General features: G+C 40.1%; 1 long non-coding RNA gene across 1 annotated transcript; it reads right to left on the reverse strand.

Annotated features, from left to right (window-relative positions):
• Positions 1-3,678: 3,678 nt before the first annotated feature.
• Positions 3,679-10,074, reverse strand: LOC112845558 (uncharacterized). The gene is made up of 2 exons (XR_003218400.1): positions 9,845-10,074; positions 3,679-4,347 (listed from the first exon to the last, which is right to left on the reverse strand). It is a non-coding gene; the product is annotated as an uncharacterized LOC112845558 (long non-coding RNA).
• Between the last annotated feature and the right edge of the window lie 6,362 nt (positions 10,075-16,436).

Consider the following 16,436-nt stretch of genomic DNA (forward strand, 5'->3'; position numbering starts at 1 on the left):
TCTGGCTTATCACAATAGGTCATGACACGGTCAAAGGTCACACATTAATCCTAATTATTAAATCTTATTCAGCAAGTGGCACAATCTTATAACATATAATACATAGGTTACATGCTTAAAAACACTTCAGTTTGGGTTCAAAGTGTGTGTGTGTGTGTGTGTGCTTTGTATGATATTTTATCGTTATGTGTTCAGGATCTCTGTTACAATGTTACTGTTTTGGTTGTGCTGCATTAAAGATGTTAAATTAATTAATTATTAAGTAGATTATTCAAGAGAACTCTCCCCCTACATTAACTGCCCTGTTACAGTACCAACTTAATAAACCTCGGTGAAGCAAAAATGTCTTGTGCTTAAGACTCTACATGAAAGTTAAAATATATATGTTCAGTGCGCACAGATATATAGTGTATATAGTTACATAGTTATACATATCAAACAAAAATCCACCACATTCCCCCCTGTGGTACCTGGAGGTACAACCTAAAAAGACCCCATAACTAAAGAAGAACAAAAATTGTGAAAACTAATGCGTGCGCTGTTTTTTGCTAACATATTTTAAAGCAAGCTCTAAATAGAACATAAGAATTTGTATAAAGATCCCACACAGTTATTGCTCAAATGAATAAGCCCTTCCTTCCACCAAAAACCTCACAGTTATCAACATAACATTCTCCCAAGATTCCATTTCTCTTAGTCAATTAATTTAAGACAAATTGATTCATCTTCATTTGCAAATCATACTACACAGTATCCTAAACAGAATACTCAAGAAACTTAAAAATCAGCCTAATTACAGGAAAATGAAAGTAAGGCATAAAACACATCAGCAGAGACACATAATACATACATGGATTACACAACACCATATGTGACATTAAATAATACAATTAAACAATTAATTCCAAGTTTTGGGTTTCATCTTGATCAGGTGCAACTTCTTTTTCTGAACAGACTTCTCAGTGTGGGCTTTGAAATGTCCTTTGATAACTTCAAGGTTGACATTTCTCTGCAGCAGCTTCAACCTTTACTCAACTTGTGTCCCTTTTTCAGTCCATATTTCAACTAATTTATGAGTCCGAGAAAAGTCTCTCTTGGTACTTCTTGACAGCTGGATCTTGCATAGCTTCTAAGAATACTCGAGACGACTTGGTCCTACTCTTGATTAAAGTCAGGGTCGGCGATGGGTAGTAGTTGATCTTGCACATCCATCATTCGGAAGCTGGTTTGGGCACTGTACGGCTCCGCTTGGGCTGTAGGCTCTGCAGCAGGTTCAACAGCTACTGGATGGTCATGGTTCAGCTGTCTGGAGCAGCCTGTTTCACTCCGTTGTCCCCTCGCAATCGTGATCAGATCACCAGCACCTGCTCCAGGACCTCTGCATCTCCGTCTGTTATCCAGATGCCATCTCCACCTGCAGAAAGATAGCTTTGCAGACTGCATTAGTTTTGTTCACAGTTACCAATACAGGCCCTTTATGAGGACTTATCTATGGACATTTGTGAGTATGCCATGCAATGTTAGTTGTTTTAGTCTTGTTAATTCCAACTACATGCACCTTAGTACTAAAGTTAATATTTGTACCTAGTTGACCTCTTCCTTAGCAAATTCCAATTCATTGCTTTATTTTGTGAAGCACTTTGAAATGTTTGTCCCAAATGCTGTTATAAAGAGAAAGCTTTACTTATCTTTACCTAGCTATCAATTTAGGAAGTGCATAATAAAGCTCTAACATGTTGTTTCATTTAGGTATTAATGTGTCTGTTTTCTGGTGATCAAGACATCCAATCACAGCCACAGGACTAGTGAGCTTTAGGGTGACTACTAGCTGGGTTATTGCCTCTTCATATTTATAAGCTGAATTTGGACAAACATTAACTCTGTTACCGGCTGCCAATTCACAATTCATCATTAGCACTGTTAGCCCAAAACTTAGCGTTGCTGGCTATATGGCTGATCAAACTTCCCACACCTCTATAGCCGCCGAATTGGAATTTTCAAAGCTAAGTTAGACAATGCCACATTGACCACACAGTTCTTCCTATTGGCAGTAGTTAAACCATCACTCAAAAACCATCACTTGACCTAACTGTCCTAGCCAATTATAGGCCCCCAACTTTCCTTTATGTCAAAAATCCCCACAAGAGATGCTGTAAAATAGCCACAGAGGAATGCCTTATTTAAAGAGTTTCAGTCAGGTTTCAGAGCACATCACAGTATAGAGACAGCTTTGATGAAAGTTAAAAATGATCTTCTTAAGGCCTCTGACAGTGGATTGATCTCTATGTTCGACACTTGTGACCATAACATGTTATTCTAAGAATCCTCCCACATACACAAGACTAACCATTGAGCTTCACAAGGTTTCACACCAGGATCTATTTCTATTTACATAACACATGCCTCCTTCAGGTAACACCACAAAAGACACAACATACCTCTGCCGTGCTGATGACACCCTCTCTCTCATTCATCCATGAAGCCAGACAACACACACCTGTCAGTCAACCTAAAGGAATGCTCTGAATGGCATTACCTTGGTCTCCATTAACACTGTGAGGTTTCTTGGAGTCATTTGTTTATCCCAATATGCACTAATATGCGCTTTTTAGAGACTGTTTTCTTCAATTTCTGCAATATCTCTAAAGTCCTGTCCCAGAGTGATGCTGGAAGACAAATTCATGCATTTATTACTTCTAGGCTGAGCTATTATTATTATCTGGTTGTCGTAAAAACTCCTTAAAAAGCATTCAACTACATCAAAATCTTGCACATGAATACTGAAAGGGACTAGAATGACAGAGTATATTTCTCCTATTGACTTTTCTTCATAGGCTCCTTGTTAAATCTGTTTTTTAATTCACCATCCTGCTCCTATAGTACTGTCTCTCCCACTTCACTCTCAAACTTTAAGCTTACTAGAATATTTAAAAGTAGAATGGGAAGCCAGGCCACCAGTTTTTAGGTCTCTCTTTTGAGTTATTATTAGTTATTAGTTATTATCAATCTCTGGCTCTCCTACACAGCATATTTTTAGTCCTGTCTCCTTCTCCTTACTCAGCTGGTCACAGCAGATGACCATTCCCCCCTGTGCCCAGTTCTACTGGGCATTTATTCCTGTTAAAAAGGGAGTTCCTCCTCTCCAAATTTCTTGCTAAAAGGGGTCAGATAAATAATCGTTTTGTAATGTTTAATTTTGCAGTTTATCCTTAGATAATAAAGTGCCCTTAAATGACTAGCATCATAATTCCATGCCTGTTCAACCTTGAGTTGAATACTATACAGCTTGACAGTCTTTGTTCTTATATAAAAATAGCCATTGAAAAGCTAAAACAGCTATATTAGACTAATCATACAAATTTTCATGCATGGGTTGTTTATAGGCAGTAATCATAAGAAATTCTCTAATTGGATCTTGTTACACATTTTGGTGGTGGACTCTGAGGCAGACAATTACTTCACACCCCATTTTCCTTAACCTGAGTGATAGTAAATTGTGGACCGTAAATAATACATGTAATTGGCATTATATTTACAATACACCTGGATGGCCATGATGAACACTGAGACCTCCTGAAAAACAAACAGTTCTAATTGCAGGGTAAAAGGTCTACTTCAACAGTTTGTAAATTTGGATTTTACTAGGTCAATAGTCGCTCACCTATAGAGGTTTAATCATTCTGACTCAACTCTGCCTTACCTTAATCTTCTCAGTTTGCCCCATACCAATGTAATGTTCTTCTCTTTCCTTTTGGTTGCCAAGTACCTGGTCAGACTGCACGTCCCTCCTCAGTGCTTCAAACTCTACCTCTGCACACTGTAACTAGAATAGAACTAGAATAGAGTCATTTAGCTCTGCAGTTTTTGCTAGAGTATGCATTTGAGTAATTTAAATATGTCAATCCACAGACAACTGGACCCTGCCACACACAGGAAGAGAATTAATGCCCCATTTTTCTAATTTGAGGTTTGCTCATTTTTTACAGGGGATCAGGCTTTAGCCTCTTTCCCTCCAAAATATCTGATCATTTTGATTTTCTCCTAAATTGTTTTTTTTTTTTTTTTTTTTGGATCATTCTTTGGGAGAGTTAACAATTTAGCTCTGCTAAGCGATATGTTTCCCCCCCTTTGCCAATGCAGTTAAGATTATGACAGAATGCTTCGCTGCTTTCTCCTCCACACTGCATTCATTTTTATTTTTCTTCCATTTGAAAGTAACTACAAATTGCTCACACACTGAATTATCGCACTATGGATGGTTTAGTGCTGCACGTTTAGAGCTAGCATCTTACTATTAGCTTCAACACATGAACAGAAGTAGCTGCCACTGGTCTATATGTAGCCGCACTGAAAAGATAAAGACAGATTATTTGTCATATCTGCATACAGATTTACACATGTGTACACATTTGCACCCACACAGTTACATACATGTCAGGGGGATACCCAAGAGCAGTGTACCAGGGTCAGAAACAGCAGATGTTTAAATTTCTCATTTCGTGTTACCAGGGATTCTGAGTTTCATCATTACCCCAACTTTTAGTAAATCCCCATGTGTACGTTTCATCCCTTCAATAATGCAATGCTCATAAGGTGATTAATAACTTCTCTAAGTTTACTTATCTATCCCATGCCCTACTGAGGTTCTAATGCTCTGTGTGTATCTGTTCTAGTGTCAATGGGAGTCATGTCTGCGCCCTTTATGTTTTCAAATTTCCTAATCTTAAATAATATTCTAATGTAAGAGTGTTAGTAATGAATATATTTCTAATAATCTCCTATCTAATGCTTTCATGTGGCCTAGTTCTTATTATTTGTGTTCTTTTTCTACTGGGAGAGTAACACAAGGGGTGGAGCCCAGGGCTTTAAACTTATTAGTTTGTTGGGAGCATTACTGATGCAGCTGCTTCATGTTGTTCACTGCAAATATCATGGATAGTTAGGTACTCTGGTATCAGTCACAGTCCATGTACTGAAGATTTCTCTTGGCAGTAACTTCCTTGTTGTTACGGTGCTGCCCACATTCCTCTTGGAGTTCTCCAGGAACATCCACACAGAGAACATCCCAGATGCAGACGATGTTGGCTCTTAGAGGCCACCGATTGTCAGTCCTCAGCAGATTGATGAGTATGTCAGCTGACTAAAAGTGTGTTTTAATACACTTTTCCAGCCCTCTGCAGATACAGTCTTTCATTGGACTCGAGGAGACTCAGTTTCATGAATTGTGGATCTTCACTTGGACACTCCTCTCTGGAGTTCCTGGGCTTTCACATGTGCCAGCCATTGGATGTCGTCATACAGCTGACTCCTCCTCTCCACCTTTGTACAGGCCTCATTAGTGACGTAGGCCTTCACAGTGCCAGTGTTGCTCTTCTCCACAGACTCATGGCCTGCTGTCTTTCACTGGTGTTCTGTGTTTCTCCCCTTCAGTTGGTGAGCTCCTTCATCTGTAAGGAGCTATTTCTTTTTTTTCTTTCATAGCAGGAGAGCCGTTGCTTCGAGTATGTGCATACATCAGTTAGTTAGTAACTGTTTTCATTTGCTCCACCTTTTTTGTTTTCTTTTGCCTGTGAGCTCGACCTCATGTTACTCTCCATTATCTTACTCCTGGTCTTTGAATTCTCCTATTTAGCTTTCTTTCCTTTGACTCACAACTTTCTTTGTCCCACCTGTCTAATCACTCTTCACTCTTCGGTTCCTTTATCTAACTTCCTACATCTCAAACTGTCTCGTGTTTACCTCTCCTCCTCTAAGCCATAATCACTTTTGTCGTGGTTTTTTAATACAAAGGCTCAACTTTTGATTTCTCCTTATTGCATTTTAGGTCAATGTGTTTTCTTTCTAATTACCAGCTTTTGCTGGAACAAAGGCTCTGTCATCCCCACCAAACCCTGCTCCTGTGTATGTCCACCTACATGATGCACACTGCTTATTCAGGGAGCTTTCTGTTTCCTATTGGCAGCAGAGATTTATCTATATTTGCTTTTATTTTCCTTGTAAAACTAAAACAAGATCATAGGGGCTTTATTATCATATACAACAGTTTTTATGTTTTTCTTCTCAACTTTCCTGTAAGTGACAAGATGCAGCTGTGGATTAACGCTGTCACTATTCAAAACCCTGATTCCTGAAACAATTACCCCCAAATTTGTCACAATACCTATTAAACTTGACAAATTAAAAACAATATTAATTTTGCATATGTAAGAATTACCATATTGGATTTGCTAAAGACAGCATTTTGCAAGTTATTCCTTAAATGTATAAAGTGCAATTTATTTATTTATTTACTTTCTTAGATGGTAAAAATCACTCTGATGTTTTGGGTCTCTTAAAACTTAAATATTTCCTGATTCAAGCCTGACACTCGAGGCCCCAAAGGGTTAAGGCCCTCTTATGTCACGCACCTCTGAAGCTCGTCTAAATATTATTTCTCTTATAGCTATAGAAGAAGAATTACACACAGTCTGACCAGCATCAAGGCGAGTGTTTTAGATACCAATGATCCCTTTAATAATCCCTTCCCCCATACAATATCTAATCATGCTTTTATTTTTATTTTTGATCAGCATTTCTAATGATCCACAGCTGCAGGTTAACCAGCCATGCATCCCACAACTTTATTTCTGTTATTTCTTTTCCCAAGCAAATAATCTTTTTCTTTAGATTTAACCTTGTTTTTTTCCCTCTCTACAGTGCTTGAGTGTAATCACTTTGCATTCTTACCTACTCTTCCTCTCATTTTACTATTACACTTAATGGCATTATTTATTACATCTTTCTAATTACTGTCTTGTTATTGTTACCATTACACTCTAATCAGTTGTCATTGTACTTAGGCTTTTTGTTTACTCACTGAATTATACCATTCTCAATTCTTTCCACTGCTTCTCTACTGTTATGTCTTATGCCCCTCTGTCATTCAGTTCTGTCTTACTTCCCTGTTCCTGTTTTAATAGTTTGTTATATTTATTTTAATTTACCTGAGAACCAGTTTACTGGCCGTATCATTTTCCTCCCAGGTGTTTCTTCTAATATTTTATTCTCAAATTTAGAGCTTCTTTCTTCCTGTTCTTCACTCTGATGGGCACTATTCTTTTTTACATTTTTTTGTTCATAGTACTCAGCATTTGATCACTTGTTTAAGCATCTTCACTGATGTGGGCCCTAAACTTTACAAACAAGTTACATCTCTTTTTTTTTCTTTTTTTCTTTTCTTTTTTTAAAGCAAATTATTTTGCTTCCTGTCTCAGGTGACTCCTCTGAGCTTCGCACAAGCTCACCATAACAATAACCTCTTTGAGACATGCAGGTCAGTCTTTTACCCTTCTTCTCACACACTTGCATTTGGCTTAGATCACTTGAAAGCCTGTGCACTGGTCAAGGACACTCTTGGCAGGATGTTGGGGCCCACCCCACACACTCCACAGTCAGAGCAACTTGAGCCACCTACACCCTGTGATGCTGTTTACAGGCCACCTCCTGCAGCAGCGGCTGAGCTGATGTCAGCTCTCTCAGTACAACACTTTTCCTTTTTTTACTGTCTCCCTCTGCCACACTCAACAGGCACTAAACTTACTTGAAATTGTTAAGTCACAATCTCTGACTTATTAAACCACCCTTTCCAACAAAACTCTTCTATTTCACTTCACTATTTTCCATCCAGTGATTTTAGCTCTTATGCTCTGGGTTTAATACATCAGTTAGTTGCATTTAAACCCTGTCTACCTTCTTTCTCTTCCCAACTACTTATTTGTGACGGCAGCATTTTAACAGATCTCTAGCAGGTGTCTCTTTTTGTTAATTTGTTCATTATTTGTCATCATTACCACTTCACCCCACATGTCAGCCTGTTTATTCTGAACTGCTCTAAGCTTCACACACTTTATTTCCAACAATCATTCATTTCACATCATATTACTCAGGTGCCTCTTGCACTCTCTGTATGCTTTTGGGTGAGTTTATGACCCTCGGCAGAACTTTCTACAACAAGCAAAACTTCATTATTTACTATTCTTTGGTGAGTGATAACAAACCCTCATATACATTTCACATGCAAACTCTGAGACATTATTAGATTCTTTTACAACTCCTGCATTTTACTGAGATCGATTTATAGATGCTGTTTTGACTCACTTGTCTTCATTGTAGCCCAAACAAGTTCTTATTTATTAGTCTCTATCTCTCCCTCTTTACTAAGATGTTCAGATGGTCTTAGATCATCACCACTACCGTCTATATTTCTCCAAACACAACACAAACCTCCCTATTTCATTTATTATTTGTTTGTGTGATTTATTTACTTTCCCTCTAATTATTTAGGCCAGGGTTTTATCCCAGCTATGTTTATTATTAGAATTAGTTTATAGTTCTCATTCTTACTGTTATTAGTTTGGATATGTTATAATTTAGCTCTAGGTTAGGTTATCCTTCTTTTACTTTAGTCAAGCAGCTCTATTTCCAATTTATTTAACTTTGGTCATACTTTTATTAAGCTAATAATCCCCCCAAAAATGCCTGCAATCCCTATTTACTCATTATCCCTATTTGGTAATTAATATCTTCTTTTACTCAATTTTACCCACAAATTTTCCCCCTTACTTCATGTTGCTGCTTGACAAATATTATTTCTACAGATCTTTCTGTTTAAATTCCTTAAACAACAACATTATTTTTCAGCAGCAGTGTCTATTTCCTCTTTATATTCAACAACTCTTAATTTTGCAGACTTATCTCTTTTCACTGCTCTGATGCTCCTCTCACTCCTCCACATACCTTAGGGATGATTCACAAACTGCCCGCAGACACAGCGCTCTGCAGCACAGAGAGCTCAGTTTTTTTTAAGTCTCTCAAATCAGTCCCTCTACAAGTTTTTACTTATCTACCTACTAACTTCCCTTTTCCTTACTTATTTATCACAACCCACCCCTTACGCGTATTCCTCTAACTCTTATTTACGGCAAGAGTTATTTTAAGCAATATTTACAGCAATACATGGTTATACTCTAGACTACTACTTAGCAATATTTACAGCAGCGATTATACTTAAGGGTTAGTAACAGCTATTTACATATTTACACTTTGGCCGAAGGTGTCGCCTTTCATTCCGCGACGCGCGCAGTTCATCTAGCCCGTCCAGACCGGTGGACTCGAAAGCCCTCAGATCCCTACTGTGAGCCCCAAGTCCCCGCGTTACTGGCTAGGAATTTATCTCCAAAAATCCCCCAAAGCCCGAGCAGTCCTGACTACCTAGCAATTCACTTGGGTTAACCAGGTTAACCAATTAAATGGTTAACCTAGTTAGCCTGTGTCACCTTATCTACCTAAATGGATAACCAGGTTTCCAGCGGTAACCACCTTGGGGGTGCCGACATATATTTCACTTTTCATCACTTTTATCACTTTTCATCACTTTTCATCACTTCAACTTTTACTTCTGCGCAACTTACGCCTATTCTTCAGATGCACTAAAGAATAGCGGAAAATAAACCCAAACTCCCCCAACACAGCCCTGGAGTCATACTCCAGTACAGGGCAGAGTAGCCTTTCACACACACAAACCCCACATACGCACACACACATACAGCGCTCACTCACACTCCCCCCGCGGGTCACACAAGTTACAGGAATAACACACACACATATGATGCAGTATTAAACTCCACTCCTTCAGCATCCGCAACTAGCATTATTTTTACAGTGTAACACTTTATCACTTAGAATAACAGCGACCATTTGATTAAAGTCCTTTTCAAGGTTAGATGAAATCTACTAGGAGCCAAGGTGGAACCCCCTTCTGCACTCAGACAACACCAACATTGAGCAGAAAAAAAACTCTGCTTACCTTATTGTAGCGGCCGCTTGGTGTTCTCTGATGTGCAAGGCTTTGGCATTCCCCAAGGCTCCCAGCAATCACCTTAATTCCTTGTCCCTTCGTACGTCGCCAATTGTGGTCGCAAATTTTGGAGCCATTCTGATAACCTTCTCCCACCAACGATGTGGAGATCCAAATCCAATTAAAACCAAGACACTCAAAAAGATGCTCTGTAAAAGAGTAGAATTCTTGGAACAGAGTTTAATACACTGAATCATATGAACAGCAGGAAAAATACATACAGACATTTAGCAAGAAAATTACAAAGCAGAAAGCAAGCAAAGCAAAACCCCGGGGTGTACAGCCTTAAGCACAGACAGTAGAGCAACACGGAGACGGACAGGTAGCAGCAGCAGGAGGAAAAGAGCCCTGGGGGCGTCCTCTGGTCCCCTAATATAGGGACCAGTGTCACCGCCCCCTGCTGCTGGGTAACTTTTCCCACACGCCCAGCACAGCTGCTGGGGTCAGGTAGCGGCCAAGGTCTTGGCCAAAGGCCAGTCAGGACTCTGAGTACCCCCGCTCTGGCTTATCACAATAGGTCATGACACGGTCAAAGGTCACACATTAATCCTAATTATTAAATCTTATTCAGCAAGTGGCACAATCTTATAACATATAATACATAGGTTACATGCTTAAAAACACTTCAGTTTGGGTTCAAAGTGTGGTGTGGTGTGTGTGTGTGTGTGTGTGTGCTTTGTATGATATTTTATCGTTATGTGTTCAGGATCTCTGTTACATGTTACTGTTTTGGTTGTGCTGCATTAAAGATGTTAAATTAATTAATTATTAAGTAGATTATTCAAGAGAACTCTCCCCCTACATTAACTGCCCTGTTACAGTACCAACTTAATAAACCTCGGTGAAGCAAAAATGTCTTGTGCTTAAGACTCTACATGAAAGTTAAAATATATATGTTCAGTGCGCACAGATATATAGTGTATATAGTTACATAGTTATACATATCAAACAAAAATCCACCACAGCACCTCTCTACTTCACCCCATCCCGACAAAACTATCCAAATCTGTATCTCATTGTTTTACAAATCATTTAGTAAATATTATCAACAGCTCTCTACAGCCCTGCATTTTCCCTGTGTCTCTCACATGTGCAGTAATCACACTACTGCTTAATAAAATGGAATTAACACCAAAGAAAGGGGACACAGAGAGTGACAAAAACTTAACTCAAGGGACACAAGACCCTTGGCAGACAGGACTGAATCATGGGCCTCTGTTTTCTGGGGTGGCACGCTGTTGTCACCGGGATGTGTGACCTCAGATCTTCAGTACTCTTGGACAGGTGGCCAACATTAGGGGAAGACAAGAAGCAGGAGTGCTTCAAGACACCTTAACCTGAGATCAGAGAGCTCAGAATTTCAAAAAACATCTGAAACAGCTCAGGTTTGGAAAGAAAGCTTTCCATGTTAGGTGTTATGAATAACTATTATTTAAGCATTTCAGTGGGTTTTACATGACATATATTGCAGCCCTGAGATAAATGGGCAGTCTGCTAAGTGTACCCTGCCTTTGTTCTGTGGCAGCTGGACAGAGAAAAGCAGTTGTTTAGTCATCAACCATATCTTTGGGTGTAGACTAACATCCTAATTTCCAAAGGAAATCTGAACAGCAAAAACAGGTAGTTTTGAATGTGAAAATATCCATAAGAATAGAGTAACACATTTTAAGAGGAAAACAATACCACTAGGAAGTTGAGGTTACTGGCAAATTCAGCTGACATTCCAACAAATCTATCACTCGAATGTTAATTACAATTAAAAGTATTCATACATTTTAACACATATTAAGTCTTTCATATTTGGTCTTTAAAGTGCAGATTCCAAGCAGAAGCTGCAGAAATGTTGTATAAAGGAGGAGTGTTTGATAGTGACATTACACTTAGTGTGGGACATTGGGCTGTTTGGATCAAGTAATGACCTGAACCAAAGCTTGATTGTTGAACAGTTTTATTCATTATTGCATTATGAAACATATGTGTCCTAGATAATTGTTTGTCATTAAAGTGGAGCTTAAAGTTTAATGGGAGAGCCACCCCTGCTCCCCATGGTAACTGTAGCCAAGCTAAAAAGCAGCCAACAAACAGGCAGCCTACACAGTCACAGATGTGCTCCCAAGCTAGAAGCTCCACCTGCGTTCATTGCAACCTAAACATTATAAAGTTCCCTAAAGTAACTCACTAAGCCTAACAGGGGATAGGTACTCCTGCCTGAACTGACCACCACAGATGCAACCCAGCCACAAAGTAAAATCAAATGCACCTAGCTCCTAAAGTAACCTGCCTACACCAACCTGACATTTCTCCTCCCTAAGCTGGATGAATGTAAGTTAAATGACTACAAACATAAAACCACTGGCTTCCAGACACTGTGATTGTCACTTACAGAGATGATATCAACAGATAATGACGGAACAAGAGAAGTACAGAGAAAGATTGCAAATGCTTGAAGAAGACAAACGCATATCCGCAGAGCAAGAAGCTGCTGCAATGTCACAACGTCTCCTAGAGGAAAAGGAGGAAACTGAGCGCAAGTTAAAGAGAAAAGAGAAAGCAGCTGTGATAAAGAGACAACAAGAGGAAAGTGCTGCAAGGAGAAGGTCAGTTGAAGACTTAAGAAGAGAAATTGAAAGATTGGAAAATCTGAAAGGATTCAAAGCAGCACAGGCAAACTACAGGTTTATGAGGAAGACTATGCTTCAGTAAAGCAAGAAAGAGTCACACTAAACCCTGCAAACTTACAGGTAACAGAGTCCAAGAATAATGCTAATCAACCCTCACAAGAAGAGAGTTAAACGTCACTTACGAGAGTACAGGTGAGCTTATAAAGGTTTTGGCAGAACTTATGTCAGCTAATAGACTACCTGTTCCAGAGCCTTCTGCATTTAGTGAGGATCCACTTAAGTTAAGCATTGGAAAGCATCTTTCAGACTCTAATAAAGAGAAAGAACATTTGAATTGAATTCAAATCCTGCTCCTCACATACAAGGTCTTAAATGATCAGGCCCTGTCTTATCTTAACGACCTTATAGTGCCATGTCACCCTATTAGAGCACTTCGCTCTCACACTGCAGGCTTACTTGTTGGTCCTAGAGTATTTAAAAGTAGAATGGGAGGCAGAGCTTCAGTTTTCAGGCCTCTCTTCTGTGGAACCAGCTTCCAGTTTGGATTCGTGAGACAGACACTATCTCTACTTTTAAGATTAGGCTTAAAACTTTCCTTTTTGCTAAGCATATAGTTAGGGCTGGACCAGGTGACCCCGAATCCTCCCTTAGTTATGCTGCAATAGACGTAGGCTGCCGGGGGATTCCCATGATGTATTGAGTTTTCCTTTTCAGTCACCTTTCTCACTCACTATGTGTTAATAGACCTCTCTGCATTGAATCGTACATGTTATTAATCTTGGTCTCTCTTCCACAGCATGTCTTCTCTCCTGTCTTCCTTCTCTCACCCCAACCGGTCGCAGCATCGACCAAGTGTGTTGCTTTGGAACTGTGTCTTCATTCCACCTACTTCACATACAAGGGTCAGTTCTACAGGCAGAAACATGGGTGTGCCATGGCCCAGTTTCACCCATCATGGCCAATTTGTACATGGAAGAAGTGGAAAGTCACCGGAAGTGACATCTCACATTGTCACTTCTGGTATGATGGCGCCTGTGTTTGGCTCTGCCGCTGCCGGGTGCAGTTTGTCGCGCTCTACTACTGTTGTGTTGTTTTTTTTTGCTCTACTGTTCTCACTCAGTTTTAATGATGTATTGCTGCCCTGGTGTATGATCGCCTGGCTTTGCTATCCATCCGATCCTCTATGATGCCACACGATGTCTCGTCGTCCTCTGGCATTTCCACCCTCTTCCATTAGCTGGATCCTCATCAGGCGATTTCAGTGGTCCTCTAGACCACGGAGAAGGAGAGGGAGAAGAGGAGGTATTCAGGTAAAGCTCAGGCTTTACTGGCGGCGTGGTTTGGCTGGTAAGCGACGTCGAGCGTGCGTTGTCTCCTGTGTCCAGAAAGCTCCATGGAGGGGACTTGTTTTCCACGGCCTTGTTTGGATACGCTGGGCCCAGCTCTTTGAGACCTTGCCACCTTAGGAGGGTTTATCCAGACTCTTCTGCGGGCTGGCTTTTCTTCCCTCGGTGAGTGGATTCTACGAGCGTGACGGCTCGAACCCTGTGTATTTACGTCCCTTAACTCGAGCCTCTGCAAATAATGAGGCTTCTAGCTCACTGAATATGGCGCTTTTTAACGCTCGATCTCTGTCTAATAAATCATTCTTGTGAATGATTTATATTATCTAAAAAACTGGATTTTTTATTCTTGACTGAGACCTGGCAGCGAGATGTAGACTACTCGTCACTTATTGAACTCTGCCCGGATGGCTATACTTTTATTACCCAGCCTCGGTTGTCTGGTCGGGGTGGTGGGCTTGCCGTGGCTTTCCAGGACCGTTTCTCCTGCCGCTTCGTGAAAACTGGACATTTTCGTTCGTTTGAGCTGCAGCTGCTTAAAATTGGTAACAAGGATCCTTTCTACTGTGCTGTGGTGTATCATCCACCTGATATAACAGTTATTTTTATCGGAGCTCAGTGACTTCTTATCCGCTACTATGAAGCTGTCTAGGGTGCTTATAGTTGGGGACTTTAACATACACGTTGATGATGACTCCGAGCCATTCGCCAGAGACTTTATGAACATTATGGATTCTTTTCATTGACTCAGCATGTGTCCGGTCCTACACACAGGAAAGGTCACACACTGGACCTTGTTTTTCTTTCGGTCTAAATATTGATTTTATTTGCTCTGGGGACATTTTTATTCTGATCACTATGTTATTGTTTTAACTTGTCTTTTAATGAGCCTTTGTCCCCCGTTAGACGGATGGTTAGCTCTCGCATCTTAAACTCCTCCACAGCGGAGAATTTGTGGATGCTTTTAACTTACAGCTATCTCCTCAAAATGGTGTTGATTTCTCAACCAGTCTTTTTAATAATTATTGCCTTTCTATTTTAGATGAAATTTGTCCTGTTAAGACGAGGAGTGTTTCTGCTCCAAATCTCCTCCTTGGCTAAATGACAGTATTCGTTGTCTAAAACGTGATTGTCGTAAAGCGGAGCGCAGGTGGAGGAAAACTCATCTAAATGTTCACCTCCTCTCTCTTAAGGACCTTTTAGCTTCTTTTAATAATGCGATCAGAGATGCGAGGGCTGCCCATTTCTCACACTTGGTTACAAAGAGCAGAGGCAATCCTAAGGTGCTATTCAACACCATTAGTGACATGTTACTCCTGCTCTGCCTGCGGGCCCTATTTTTTCTAACGAGGACTGTGAAAATTTTCTCTCTTTCTGCTTGCAAAAATTCATAACGTGAGAATGAATTTTACACACTCAGCACCTGTTATCTCAATCTCTACCCCATCTCGGCCCATTATCTTTGATACTTTCTCTCCTGTTTCACTACCTGAGTTGGTAAAATTAGTGAATTCAGTAAAAGCATCCTCCTGTTCACTTGACATTGTACCTGCATCATTATTCAAAAATGTCTTCCAGTCTATTGGCCATGTGTGCTCACTTTAATCAACTCTTCACTGGCATCTGGTATAGTTCCGGTTATTTAAAACGCTGCTATTCTCCCACTTTTAAAAAAACCTCAACTAGACCCTTCTCTTTGGAGCAGTTATAGACCTATCTCTAAATTACCGTTAATTGCTAAGCTTCTAGAAAAGGTTGTGGCTAAGCAACTTATGGCAGCTCTAGATAAACATGGCATTTACGATAAGTTTCAGTCCGGTTTTCGTCGATTTCACTCCACGGAGACAGCTCTTCTTAGGGTCTCAAGTGATATCTTGATGAATAATGATGCAGGAAAATGCTCTGTTCTACTCATGTTGGACCTCACATCAGCTTTCGACACAGTTGACCATCACATCCTCATTGAAAGGCTGAAAATTGGGTTGGTGTATCTGGAACTGCATTAGAGTGGTTCTCCTCTTATCTCCATCACCGATCCTTTCTGTGGCAGTCTCCGATTTTAGATCATCCTCTACCTCCCTTACTCATGGGTCCTCAAGGGTCAGTTTTGGGGCCTTTATTGTTTTTAATATATCTTCTCCCCTCCAGCATATAATGGGCTCTTTGAGGACATTTCTTGTCACTGTTATGCTGATGATATTCAGTTGTACGTTTCTTTATGCCCGAGGATTTATCTAAGCTTCAGCGTCTGAATGATTGCTTAGATTTGATCAAACGTTGGATGGCTGCAAATTTCCTCCAACTCAACGAGGGAAAACCGAAGTCCTCGTATGCGCCCCTGATAGATTTTTATCGCAGATAGTGAAAGCCCTTGGTCCTCTCTCACTCTATGTTAAATCCTCTATCAGGAATTTAGGTGTCACCTTTGACTCGAGTCTCACGTTGGATGGGCATGTGAAATCTCTGGTTCGGTCTTGTTTTAACATTTAAGAAATGTGGCTAAGCTAAGCCCGATTTTATCTCATTCTGAACTGGAGATTGCTATACATGCATTTACTTCGTCACGCTTGGATTATT

The sequence above is a fragment of the Oreochromis niloticus genome, unplaced genomic scaffold (genome assembly GCF_001858045.2).
Source record: "Oreochromis niloticus isolate F11D_XX unplaced genomic scaffold, O_niloticus_UMD_NMBU tig00007869_pilon, whole genome shotgun sequence".
In the NCBI taxonomy this organism is placed as follows: Eukaryota; Metazoa; Chordata; class Actinopteri; order Cichliformes; family Cichlidae; genus Oreochromis; species Oreochromis niloticus.